Source organism: Meriones unguiculatus, chromosome 4 (genome assembly GCF_030254825.1).
Source record: "Meriones unguiculatus strain TT.TT164.6M chromosome 4, Bangor_MerUng_6.1, whole genome shotgun sequence".
Lineage (NCBI taxonomy): Eukaryota > Metazoa > Chordata > Mammalia > Rodentia > Muridae > Meriones > Meriones unguiculatus.
The window spans coordinates 34405780-34420756 of NC_083352.1; the positions used below are offsets into that span (position 1 = coordinate 34405780).

General features: G+C 37.3%; 1 pseudogene; it reads left to right on the top strand.

The window, feature by feature from the left end:
- Positions 1–715: 715 nt before the first annotated feature.
- LOC110560548 (large ribosomal subunit protein eL24-like) overlaps positions 716–14977 on the top strand; it is a 50419-nt pseudogene continuing 36157 nt past the window's right edge.

The following is a 14977-nucleotide window of genomic DNA, read 5'->3' on the forward strand; positions in this document are numbered from 1 at the left end:
CTACAGGTAATAATAGGCAAACTATGTGGCAATAAATTGGTTAGCTGCCTCCTGTTTCTGACACCCATTCTGAGTTTGGGCCAGACACAAGAGTTTTTAACTGTCTAAAAAGTTAAAACCAACAAAAATAGAACACAGGTCATTATTTTCTCCTTTGTTTTGTTGGCCCAAGGAGGTTGGAGATAGATTATTATGCCCAAAGCTCTCATATCCTGATGGATCCTGAACAGGACTCAGTTACATACCACCTCAAATATGAAAAAAAAAACAAGCAAGCAAACAAACAAACAAACAAAACAGGCATGCTGGCAGAGAATGTAAACCCAGCAGTGTGACAGTGGAAACGGATATCTCCTCTTGGGCTATCATTAGAGAACTCCAGAAGGAACTCATAGATAAAGTAGGCTGTAAACCATGTGCATTGATAAACAATTAGCAGGCTTGGGTTGAAAAATTGCCCTTAAGCAAGGATTTAATTAATCAATTAGATTAATTAGAATCATTTTACCAAAGTCTGGTCAGTTTTATAGTGAAAATGTAACTTTACCACCTGAACAAAATATTTTAGTTATTCAAAATAACTAAATTTGCTACTAGGATGCCTTCTAATAACACAAGTGTTTGATACGTATCTTTGCCACAATAAGGAAATTCAGTATTAACCTTTCACCACCCAAGACAGTGCAAAGAATCTGTCTGTCCAGAACTGGGCATGATGGCTCAAGTTGTACTTGTTTCACTTGGAAATCTGAGTCAGGTTGATAGTGAATATGAGGTCAGTGGGGTTACAAAACAAGACTCTGTCTAAACCAAATACAAAGTACACAAATAAATATAGAATTGATTCATTTATTTATTCATTGACCCATACATTAAGCACTTACCCATGTCAAATCCTGTATTACTGAACTGTTTTTGAGAAAATTCTGATACTATAAATTACCAAAAAGAAAAAAAAATAGTCTTGCAGGTATGCTAATTAACAATATCTTATAGTAAAATGTCAGACTCGTAGATTCTTCATTATGGAAAGCAACAAAGTTTGAAATTCTAAGATGCAGTTCGCGATCACAATAACTTATGTTTAGATTCGTTTGTTTTTTAATATATAATCAGAATTAATGGCTTCCTAAAACATATTAGAGATGCTTATTTTGTTGTGTTATGAAGAAATAATAAAACTGACATGAAATTAATACCTACTGAAACAAATTCATCTACCCTATTTTCATGTATTTCAAATAGTTGCCAATTGTTACTCCAAATGTTCAATGTGTATCTTTATACAACTAGAACCTTAGGAAAAGCTGGTTTCGAACTGCAGAGTATCTAGTGAGCTGCGTGTTGGAATGTGGGGAATTGGGGGTGAAAGGTAAGTTTAAAGTAGCTCATGTAAAAAGTAATAATGTAAATTGGCAAAGTTCTTGGCTACCTATTAATCAACAAACAAGTAATTCTTTATCCTCTCTTCTGTAGCAAACATTGTGAACATAATTAGAGATCCATACTTAATTAAATATCTCAAACTATCATGAGACAGACTGACAAGGAAAAAGAAAGTGCTGCAGTGCTGTGGTATAGAATTGCACAGTATTCAACAAGTATGTCAGACTAGGGAATACTAAGGGCTAAACAATAAGAAAATGAAGTTGACCCTTGAATGGTGAATAAAACTTTTCACATGGGAAAAGAAAAGGTCTAGACAGAAAACAGCAATCTTCAAAAGTTAGAGTAGGCTGTAGAAATGGCATGCCCTACTTCACTGACGACTGATACAAATGCAAGGGACATGAGACCAGAAGACCAGCAGTCAACAAATAATTAGAAGTTATATATAAGATGATAAATACTTTTGGCAGTTTAGGAGATGATGGGGAAAAAAAGAAAATATAATAAGAAACTTTCTTGCCTCTTCTAGGAAAATAACTGAGGAGAGAAGTGGAAAGAATATAGGTGTGACAGGAGACAAGAAGCAGCTGCAGTCTTCTTTCTTAAACTTATTAGCTCTAAATTATTTTTAATGAAAAACTAGCAATCCAAATATGCACATCTTTTCACCAAGAACTCTAGTTTTTCTGACTAAAGGCAGCATATTTGAGCTCAAAAGCAATGACAACTAACCTGAGTCTTTTTTTAATTTTTTTTAATTTTTATTATTAGTTACATTTTATTAACTCTGTATCTCAGCAGTATCCCGCTCCCTCATTCCCTCCCAATCCCACTCTCCCTCCCTCATCTCCTCCCTGCCCCTTTCCAAGTCCACTGATAAGGGAGGACCTCCTCCCCTTTCATCTGACCCTCTTTTATCAGGTATCTTCAGGACTGGCTGCAAAGTCCTCCTCTGTGGCCTAGCAGGACTGCTCCTCCTTTGCAGGGGTGGGGAGGTCAAAGAGCCTGCCATTGAGTTCCTGTCAGAAATAGTCCCTGTTCCCCTTACTAGGGAAAACCAATTGGTTACTGAGCTACCACGGGCTACATTCAAGCAGAGGTTCTAGGTTATATCCATACATGGTCCTTAGAGTATCAGTCTCAGAAGAGATCCATGTGCCCAGATATATTTGGTCCTTGTGGAGCTCCTAACTAAGTCATACTAACTTCCCCTTCTTTCATATGATTACAGACTGGGAAAAGATCTTCACCAACTCTATATCTGACAGAGGGTTGATATCCAGAATATATAAAGAACTAAAGAAGTTAAACAACAACAAATCAAGTAATCCAATTAAAAGATGGGGTATGGAACTAAACAGAGAATTCTTTGTAGAGGAATATAGAATGGCAGAGAAACACTTAAAGAGATGCTCAACATCCTTAGCCATCATAGAGATGTAAATCAAAACAACCCTGAGATTTTTACCTTACACCCACCAAAATGGCTAAAATCAAAAACCAAATGACAACACATGCTGGAGAGGTTGTGGAGAAAGGGGAACCCTCCTCCATTGCTGGTGGGAATGTAGACTGGTACAAGCACTTTGGAAATCAATCTGGCACTTTCTCAGACAATTAGAAATACTGCTTCCTCAAGATCCAGCTATACCACTCCTAGGCATATACCCAAAATTTGCTCAAGTACACAAGGACATTTGCTCAACCATGTTTGTAGCAGCTTTATTTGTAATAGCCAGAACCTGGAAACAACCCAGATGTCCATCAATGGAGGAATGGATACAGAAATTGTGGTATTTTTACACAATGGAATACTACTCAGCAATCAAAAATGAGGAAATCAAGAAATTTGCAGGCAAATGGTGGCATCTAGAAAAGATCATTCTGAGTGAGGTATCCCAGAAGGAGAAAGACACACATAGTATATACTCACTTATTTAGACCTATAAAATATGAAAAACAAAATGAAATCTATACACTTAAAGAAGAAAGACAACTGGGATGGGCATTGGATGTAGGAGAAAACAAGTAACAGGACAGGAGCCTACCACAGAGGGCCTCTGAAAGACTCTACCTAGCAGTGTATCAAAGCAGATAATAAGACTCATAACCTGAGTCTTAATTGTTTTAGAAACCCTGCTCTCCTTTCCACTGTATTAGATAAAATATCACGTCACTGGTTTTTGCTATTGATATTCTACATAGAAGAAAATGACACTTATATAACAACATGTTAAAGCATAGTTATTCCCTCCAAATAAAACGCAGCACATATCCTCAAATCTGACTAATGTTAATGAACGCACCTCTTCTCCTGGAGTAAGTTAAAAGGCAAAGGCACTACCCTACAGTTGTATATGTAATACAATATATCTAGTATATATCTCAGAGCACTTTCCAGTCTTATATTATTATCTTCTTGTGACAGACAAGAAAATAAATTTTCAGTACACGAAATATTTCCAAAGGTTAAAAAAAAAAGTCAAATTAAATCTCAAGATCAACATGGTTTGAATTCATTTATAATCTGTTTCCACTGTGTTACCCAACCCTTTATGGTAAAAATTACATGAAGGATCCATCTATATTTCAGATTCTCCAAGTGCCCCATCAGTGTGACAGTTGGTTTCTTGCATCTTCTAAAAGTGTCCTTTCCAAAAGTTAACTTGGTACCTGAACAATTGCTATGACTAAGGAAAGTGACCATATATTTCTGGTATATAATTTATAGTAGCAGCTTAAAAAATAATTTCACACCTTTCAACTTGACATGTATTTTGCAACTGAAATGGAGTCTAACCATGCAATAGGATAAAACCTTAAATAATTTTAGAAATTGTGTTTGTGTAAAAGTTCTGCTCACAAATTAGTTATATTTGAAATCTTCTTCTATAAATATACCTAATGCATTAATTTAAATACACAATGAGGGTGATTAATAGGCTGCTTAGGATTTAGAGTGACCATCTAGATGCCCTTCAGCTAGAGGCTATGAAACTGAAAATACTCTGCAATGCCAAGCTTCACAGATTTGCCATATTATGGGATTTGGTTCTTTCTGCTTTTCTCAATGATGAGCACTCGAGTATTTCAAGGTTATCATTTCCATTATACAGGGAGAATTTTCTTCTACTGTACTGTGCTTGAATGTGAAATTCCTACATTTTTTTTTTTGCCTGTGTCTGTGTTATGACTGGAAACCATGCAGGAACACCTTTCTAACCTACTCTACTGTGCCAGGCACCAGAAGACTTCACAGACCTATCACTTCTGAACTTATCAGCCACCCGCTGATATTCTAAGCATCTGAATTTGAAAGACATAGTTGATGGCTTTTCTGTTCTGGTTCTCGGAGACAGGTTCCTACAAAGCATATCTAATACAGTCAGAACTATAAAGAAGTCATAGGAGATATGATGTGGAAGAGTCTTTTAAGTTCTTATATTCATACCAAGAAAGCTATCTAATAAAATATCTCCACTGTTCCAAATAGCATAGCTCAACTCATGAGTAAGGGATTTGTGTTATCTCTTTGATAAAGTATTGACATCTCTGAGGGTTCACTCCAAGGGTAGCAATATTTCCCTAGTGTGTTCAGTACATTTTTCAGTGTGTATTAACAACATTTGCAAATTATTCACAGTCTGAAAATGTTTGTGAATTTTGACTTTTCCAAACACCTATGTGTTTTTCCTTGGGCAATTAAAGTGAAGTGTGTCTGGATTGTATGTGTTGTTTTATTTTGTTTAAACTATTTTGCAAAATAGTTATGGAGAAGATGTTACATCAAGTTATCTTTATTCACCACCTGGGTACTAAATGGGAGGAAAGCAAGCTTTTTTAGGGACAGTAGAAACAGGAATATATGCATCAAATTTGATGATCTGATTGGAATGTGGTTTGTTCTTCAAACTTTCAAATGTTGGAAGCTTGGTCCACAATGTTAATGTTTAGGGGTTGTGGTTTCTGAAGATATTAATGCAGTCCTCTGGTTTTTTCCCTAGTTTGCTTTCTACTGATATATGACTAAAATATTTATTGCCTCTTATAATTCTAGATAACAGTGCCATCATTGAAGAAACTCAGGACAGGAACACAAGTCAAGAACTTGAAGCAGAGAACATGGAGAAGCCCAGTTTACTGGTTGGTTTCCAGGCTCTTGTTTGGCTACCTGTCTTAAACAGCCAAACTGCATGTTCAGGATGGCACTGCTCATTGTGGGTTGGGCCTTTTTACACCAACTGGCAAACAATAAGTGTCCCCAAAGATACATCACAGGTCAACTCATGAGTAGATGGAAGTAGTTCTCCAATTATTGATCCCTCTTCTCAGTTACTCCAACTTAACAGCCAAAATTAGCCATTACAGTTTTCAAGAGAATAGGATTCTCTGTAAAGCCATTTCTTTCCCACTTCTCCGCCATATTGGATAAGGCCAAAGAGTGAAATACACTCTCAGCAGAGTGTACTTTATACTCTGCTAACACTTTAGTACACACTCTGAGCAAAAATAAAAGTCCATTTGTTTTAAAATCTAGACAACAGAAAATGAACCAATAAAGGTACCACACCAAAAAAAAAAAACAAAAACAAAACAAAACAAAAAAAACTACAGAATTTGGTCACATGGCATCTTTTTGTTAGTAAAATTTACTTGGCTTTTAAATAATTTTAGTCAAAGCTTTGAGCAGAGTTTCCTCCAAGATAGTCTCCTGAATTTTTTATTTAAAAGGTAGCCCAATTGAGAATTTCCCTAATTCTCATCTGTAATTAATGCGCTTATTAAAATGCAGATGTATCACGATTCATCGCCCAGCTAGACCTAAGAAATAAGTCCCAAGTGGTACAGTCTACAATAAAAGAAACACTAGAAATAAAAATGCCAAATATGAGAGAGGTACACCAAATTCCAGCTTTTTACTCCATCTTACTGAAAGTAGTTTTAAAATGTCAACCGCAGTGATAAGCATCTTATATAACTTTAAGATGTGGGCCTTGATCCTTTAGAGACCCCTTCACATCCTCATTTTATATGTAAATCCATTAAGAACTAAGAGGACACTCAGCACAATCTGGTTTGATTCATCCACTTTTCAGCTACTGCCCGCCCTGTGGACAAATGAAGGCTTTGCTGAACTGTAAAGCAGAACTCAAATACAGCAGACAACAACTAGAACTATTAGCCGTGCTCTGCTTGCAAATTCGGCATTTAGGAAGGAAAAACAAAAGCAACTAGCCAGGTAGGAGAACAAAGAAAAATATTGGAAAGGCAAGGGCCGAATTTCCTAGGTTGCAGTAAAATTACATCCCTGTGTGTGGTTTGATCCTAGCAAAGGAAAATACTGTGACTGTGGAGGAGGAGGGGGAACCTATTTTAAAGTGAAATTTCTTCTTTAGTATTATTAACAAGAACATCCAACAGACCAGAAATTCATAAAATAGTTTCAGAGCAAATACATATCCTTAAGGCCTATAGAAACCTGTTTAAATGCAAAAAGATCAATCCTAAACTTCTATTTAAAATTAACTGAGAAGTGGCTCCAATCCCAAACTGCAAATTGTGAAACAGTATTTATCAAATACAGAGATATTTGGTCAAAGAAGAAAACAGAAAGTGGATACACAGTGAATTGCTTGCATACCATTTAAATTTTTCTGCAGCATGTATAATCAGATCAGGAAACTGGTGAAACAGACAGACAGTAAAAAGAACTCACCTTTAAAATGCTTCCCTGAGACAAGCATTAAGCACCCTCTTCTTCCTTTTCTGCCTCACCTCCTGTCACGCAGAAGCACACACTCACACCTAATTTTTTGTTCTCACTGTGAACCTGTCTTACCCCTTGTGTTCTGAGAAAGTTAAGGAGCTTTCTAAAACCAAAGAAGACAGTTCTAGCAAAATTGAATGGAAAATATTCTGAGACAGTTACCAACTAAAAGTGGCAGTGTCGTTAGATTTCTGCCTCAGAACAGCACAAATTGTAAGACTAGATTGGGCCTCCATCTCAATAATGCTTTCAAAACTGCAACAAACCATAATCCCCCTTCAGCCAATAAGATGACTCAGTAGGTCAGGGCACTTGTAGCCAAGCTTGATGACCTGAGTTCAATTCCTGGAACTCATATGGTAGAGAGTCACACATGTCGACTTCTGACCTCCATGTGCACTACACACGCAAGTTCACACACACACACAAATTAAATGTATATATACACATATATGCATTATACATATATATGTATGCATACATATATACATGCATACATACATAAATGTATATAAATATACACACATATATACATGTATGTATGTATGCATAAATATTTATATATGTGTATGTATATGTATGTATACATCTACATATATGTATATTTATATATACATGTATATATGTATGTATATATGTATGCATACATACACGTGTATAATGCATATATGTGTATATATACGCATATAGATTCCTTAGCCCTCGAAGTATTCTCAGAGAAAAGTTGCTCATTCCCAGACGCACAATGAAAATATAACTCTACAACTCCCTTGAGTCCCTGGATGACAGGCCACCACAGCCTCATACATTCCCCACTTCGTCAAAAGAAGAGCTAACCAAGAATATTTGTGGAAAACACAGGGGCTAGGGTTACAGCATCCAAGCATCTACTGTTGGCTTTGATAGAGTTCAAAGCTAGTCCAAGATACAGCTGGAGTTGGAGGGAGGAGGGAGATACTCATCATAAGTTAGTCTCAGCATAAAAGACTAACAAGTTCTATCTAAGAGTTCAAAAAGCAACTCATGTCAGCCTCAAGTTCTACACAAAAGTTGCCAAAGCAGAAATAACGCCTCAGTCTCAGCAGTGCCTTATACTGAGAAAAGCAGCTAACCCAGATTAAATTGAGCAGTGACTCCATCTAACCTCATAACCCAACTTATAGTCCTCAAATTATGGAGATTCAATAGTGACCATTGTGGCTAATCTTTATTGTTAACCTGATTGGATTTAGAATTACATAGAGGACATACCTCTGGGCATATCTGAAAGAGGGATTCCAGAAAAGTTTAATTGAGGAGGGAAGACATATCCTGAAATGAGGATGACACTGTCCCATGGAATGCAGTTTCCATATGAAAAGAGAGAGAGAGAGAGAGAGAGAGAGAGAGAGAGAAAAGAGAAAGCTCACTGAGGCAGCAGCATCTGCTTTTCTGTACTTCTTAGCTGTGGCCACAATGTAGCCATGTGCTCCCTGTGCCTGATGTCATGTCCTCGCTGTCATGTCCTCTCACCATGATGTCCTATATCCCTTCTTAAATCATGAGCCAAAAATAAATCCTCCTTTCCTTAAGTTGCCTCTGATATGTGTTTTGTCCTAGAGATGAGAGAAGTGACTAATACAGAAAAATTGGTGTCAAGGAGTACAGTTGTTTTTGTAATAAGCCCATGTTGTTTGCAGATCATTAGAAATGGTTTGAGTTGAGAATGTGGAAGAAGTTAGAGCTATGGATTAAAGAAGCATTAGAATGTTTTAAGAAGAACTTAATGAGACATTCTGATGATACTATAAAAGGCCAGAAGCCAATAGAAACGTGGACAGTAAAGATCAGGCTCATGAGGTTTCAGAGGGGAACAAGAATTCTATTATAAACTGGGCTAGAGGCCATTAGTGTTGCATTCTAGCAAAGAATTCGGCTGTACTCTGTTCATGCCCTGAAAACTTGATTAAGACTGAATTCTAAAGTAATAGATTAATTAGAATAATTCTTTAATCTGTTTGTTAAAGGACATTTCAATACAATTTTCAGGATGCAACAGCATGGTAATTACTTGTGCCTTTACTGTAATTTACCATGAGAGAAAAGCAAACAATGAAGAAAAAAAGACATGCGAAAGATAGAGTTCATCAGCAAAAGGAGCTTGAATGATGTCAAAATTGAAGACAGGGTTGGTGAAGAAACTGATGATAATCATCAAAAAATCAGTGTCTTTCCAGTGGAATCTCAGACTCTACACAAATAAATAATACAAAAAGATGCCTTGAGGGCACCATACACAAAAATTAACTCAGAGTGGACTAAAGACTTAATGCATGGTTGATTAGAAAATAAATAAAGGTCATAAAGACTTTTTTCAAAAGAAAATATACAAATAGTCAAGACATGATAATGTGTTTCACATGACTAATCATTGGAAAATGACAAATAAAATCACAAAGTTTCACCAGACAGATTTCAAAGTGGCTAGTATCAAAAAGATGAATTGTGGGTGCTGATAAGGATATGGAAAAGAAAAACGCACTCTACCTTTGTTGGAAGGAATATGTTACTGTATCGATTATTGAAAACTATGACTATTCCTCAAAATACTTAAAATAGGAACCCCACTTCTGTCTATGTATGTCAAAAAGTTTAAGTCAGTATGTTAAGGGAATAGTTGCATGCTTGTCTTGATTGTAATCTTAATTGGCAGAGCTAAAATATGGAATCACCCTTAATTTCCATAAAGAAAATATGATATGAATATTCACAATGAAATACAATTGCATATTTAAGGAAAGGAAATTCTAGAGTGGAAAGATAGCTCCATCAGTTAATTGCTTGTCTTGTAAACAACAGACTCTAATTCTAATCCTCATAACCAACATAAAAAGCTGGGTTTGGTGCTGCATCCTTTTAATCATATCACTAGAGAGGTGGAGACAGGCAGAATCCTGGGCTCGTAGGCCAACCAGGCTTTTCTAATCAATGGGTCCAAGATCCCAGTGAAAGCCCTTTCTTATAAAGCAAGGCATATGAATCCTAAGCAGCACCACCCAACATTATTCTCACACATGTGCATACTTTCACATACAAATGCACACATACAAAGGAAATTCTATCATTTGTGAAAATACAGGTAAACCTGCAGGACATTATGCAAGTGACATAAGTTGGGCATAGAAAGACGATCTGTACATGTTCTCACTTACATACACAATCTAAAATGGAATTTCTAGAAGATCGTAGTTGACAGAGGCTAGAAGATTTTGGTCACTGAACACAGAGTTAGTTAGACACAAGGAACAAATGTCAAGTATTTAAAGTGTCAGCTATGTTTATTAGCTTGATTCCATCCTTCCACTCTTGTGACATTAATTCTAGCACAGTTTTATCACCTAAAATTGTAAGGGAAAATAAGTTAACAAAAATAATTAAATAACCCTGACACAGCTGTTGCTGAAGTTTTAAGGTTAAGTAATATTTGGGGAGCAGGAAGTGTATTAGCTCTTTCTTTTTGCATTTTAATATGCATATATTCTTCCCCATTAATTTCATTTGAGAAAAAAAGTAAAAAAAAAAAAAAAAAAAAAAACTTCAAAAAAGTTAGAGACGAATGCACTAAAACCTGGAGGTAATGAAAAGCAGCTGTGTCTTCTCAGCCTTCCTTTGCCATGAACCTGGAGAACCACCTTAGTGTTTAGCATTAGTGAATCCACATCACCCTGTGTAGCAGTTGTCACTAATAAACATAAGAGACCTTCCTTACAGATGTTGAAAATCCTTAAAACTATCTCTCTTTTGAGAACTGTCTGTTTAGTTCCAAGCCCCCATTTCTTTTCTTTTAATTGGTTTGTTTGTTTTCTTTATATTTAATTTTTGGGATTCTTTGTATATCATAGATGCTAACATTCTGTCAGATATAGAATGGGTAAAGATTTAGACCCATCTGATGGGCTGCCTCTTCATTTTTGTGAAGATGTTGTTTGGGGTAATGAAACTTTATGGTTTTATGGAGTCTTCTTTCTTTTTTTATAATTAATTTAATTTTATTTTATGTGCATTAGTGTGAAGGTGTTATATCCATTAGAATTGGCATTACAGACAGTTGTGAGCTGCCATGTGGGTGCTGGGAATTGAACCCAGGTCCTTTGGAAGAGCAGACAGTGCTCTTAGCCACTGAGCCATCTCTCCAGCTCAGGAGTCTTATTTCTTAGTTGTTGACCTTAATGTCTGAGGTATTAGGGTTCTCTTTATAAAGTCCTTTCCTGTGAAAATTAGTCGAAGCATATTCTAAATATTTTCCTCCGGTATTAAGTCTTTTTTTTTCTTATTGAGACAGGGTTTCTCTGTGTAGCCTTGACTGTACTGGACTCACTTTGCTAGGATTAAAGGCATGTGCCCCCACTCCTATCAGGGTATTGAGTCTTTTATTCTTATCAATTTATTTATTTATTTATTTATTTATCTATCTATCTATTTATTTATTCACTTTACTTCCCAATTGTAGCCACCTCCTTCCTCTGCTCCCTGTCATTCCCTCCTTTCTTCTTCCTCCAGCCCACCTCCTTTTTTCCCTCAGAAAGGGGAGCGCAAGACCAACCCACCCAGCACATCAAGTCACATCAGGACTGAGTGCATCCTCTTCTTCAGTGGCCTGGCAAGGCAGCCCCATCAGAAGGAAGTGATCAAAAAGCATGGAACAGAGTCCTTGTTAGAGATAGCTCCCGCTCCCCTTACTAGGTAACCCACTTGAACAACAAGCTACCCATCAGGTACATTTGTGTAGAGGGCACAGGTCCAGCCCTTGCTTGGTGCTTCAGTCTCCGCAAGCACCCCTGGGCCCGAGTTACTTTGGCTCTGGTTGGTCTATTTGTGGAGTTCCTGTCCCCTCCTAGTCCTTCTATCCTTTCCCCCAACACACACACTCTTCCACAAAGCTCTTTGTGCTCCACCCAATGTTTGGCTGTGAGTTTCAGTATCTGTATTGACCCATTGCTGGGTGGAGCCTCTAATAGGCTATCTATGCTAGGATTCCATCTGCAAGCACAGCAGACTGTAGTTATTAGTGTCAGGGTTTGGCTCTCTCACTTGGTTTGGGTCTTGTCTGGTTCAGGCATTGGTTAGCTAGTCCCTCGGTCTATCCTCTATCTTTATCTCTGCACATCTTGTAGGCAGGGTAAATTTTGTTTTGCAGTGTTTGTAGGTAGGTCGGTGTTCCCCTTCCTCTACTAGGAGCCCTATCTGATTAGAGGGTGACCTCTTCAGTCTCCATGAGCCCACTACGAGGGTTCTCAGCTAGAGTCACTCCCAGGAGCCTACCCTGTCATCGGTCTCCAGCTTGTCTCAGAGATGCCCCTGCCCATGGTTTCTGTTCTCTCTGCAATCATATTGAGTCTTAGGTAGATGTCCTTTGTCCACTTGGAGTTCAGTTTTGTGCAGGGTAAGAGATGAGGATCCAGTTTTGTTCTTCCACAGGTAGCTATCTACTTTTGCCAGTAGCATTTGTTTTGAAGATGCTGTGTTTCCTCCATTGTGTACCATTGGACTCTTCATCAAATATCAGGTAACCAAAGTAATTTGGGTTCTCAGTTCTATTCCATTGACCACTGAGACTGTTTCTATGCCAACATCATTCTGGTTATGTTCAGCTCTACAATGCACCTTAAAATCTGGGATGGTGGTACGTCCAGCAATTTTCCTGTTGTTTAGGATTGTTTTAAGACAGCAAGGATCTTTTATACTATGACAAAATGAAGATTTTTTTTCAATTCTGTGAAGAACTTCATTAGCATTGTTAAAGGGATTGCACTGAATTAGTAGATTGCCTTTAGCAAAATATTTCATCTTACGGTATCTTGTTCAGTTTCTTGTTTTCAGTGTTTTATCATTGTCATCTTACAAGTCTTTTGCTTCCTTAGGTTTATTCCAAAAATTTCTTTGAGTCTGTTGTGAATGGTATTGTTGCTTCAATTATTCTTAGGTTATATTTATCATTTGTTTTTTATCATATAGGAAGACTACTTTTGTGTGTTAATTCATTTTTTATTGCTTTGCTGAATATGTTTACCTACTGTAGAAATTTTCTAGTGAACTGTCTAGGGTCTTTTATGAGTAGAGACATATCATATGAAAATAAAAATATTTTTGACTTTCCATTTTCTGTTTGTATTTGTCTTATAGCTCTAGAAAAGACTTCAAGTATTTTGTTGAACAAGAAAAGGAAGGATGACCATTCTTGGTCCTGATTCTAGTAGAAATGTTTTGAGTTTTTCCTCATTAAAAATAATGTGTCCTGGGTCTCTCTGAGACTTTAAACATGAACAAGTGTTGGATTTTATCAAATGCTTTTTCAGAATTTAAGGAGATGATCATGGGGTTTTTTACAACCACTTTGGAAAGCAATCTGGCACTTCCTCAGAAAATTGGAGATAGTGGTACCTCAAGATCCAGCTATACCATTCTTAGGCATATATCCCAAATATGTTCAAGTATACAACAAGGACATTTGCTCAACCATGTTCATAGCAGCTTTACTCATAATAGCCAGACTCTGGAAACAACCTGGATGTCCCTCAGCTGAGGAATGGATACTGAAAGTGTGGTACATTTACCCAGTGGAATGCTACTCAAGGAAATCATGAAATTTGCAGGCAAATGGTGGGATATGGAAAAAAATCACCCTGAGTGAGGTATTCAAGAAGCAGAAAAACACACATGGTATACTCTCATTATAAGTGGTTGTTAGACATATAATATAGGATAATCATACTAAAATCTGTACACCTTAAGGAAGCTAAGCAAGAAGGAGGACACTGGGTAAGATGCTCAGTCCTCATTCAGTAAGGCAAATGGGATGGACATCAGAAAAGGGAGAAAACAGGGAACAGGACAGGAGCCTACCACAGAGGTCCTCTGAAAGACTCTACCCAGCAGGGTATCAAAGCAGATGCTGAGACTCATAGCCAAACTTTGGGCAGAGTACAGGGAATCTTATGAAAGAAGTGGAAGATGAAAGACCTGGACGGTTGAGGAGCTCCACAAAGAGAGCAACAGAACTAGGGGTCTTTTCTGAGACTGATACTCCAACTGAGGTCCATGCATGGAGATAACCTAGAGCCCCTGCACAGATGTAGCCCATGGCAGCTCAGTCTTCAAGTGGGTTCCATAGTAAGGGAACAGGGGCTGTCTCTGACATGAACTCAGGGTCTGGTTCTTTGATCACCTCCCCCCTGGGGGTAGGGAGGCAGGATTACTAGGCCACAGAGGAAGACAATGCAATCAGTCCTGATGAGATCTGATAGGCTAGGGTCAGAGGGAAGGGGAGGAGGACCTCCCCATTAGTGGACAGGAGAACAGTCATGGGTGGAGAAGAGGTAGGGGGTGAGAGTTGGAGGGGACAAGACAGGGGCCTACAGCCAGGATACAAACTGAATAAATTGTAATAAATTTAAACTTTTTAAAAATACAGCAAAAAGTAAAAATAATAATAATGTGGACTGTTAACTTCCTGTTTATTGCCTTTATTGTGCTGAGATATGTCCCTTGCATCCCTATTTTTTCCAGGAATTTTAAAATGAATGGATGTTGAATTTTTGTCAAAGGCCCTTTCTACATCTAATATGATGATCATGCAGGTATTGATCTTTAGTCTAATTATGTGGAGGATTATGTTTATTGATTTATATGTATTGAGCCATTCTTATATTTCTAGGATGAGGCTGACCTAATTGTGACAGATAATATTTTTCATGTGCTCCTAAATTTGTTTTGCAAGTATTTTGTTTAGAATTTTCTATCTATTTTCATCAAAGATACTGGCTTATAATTTTCTTTTTTGTT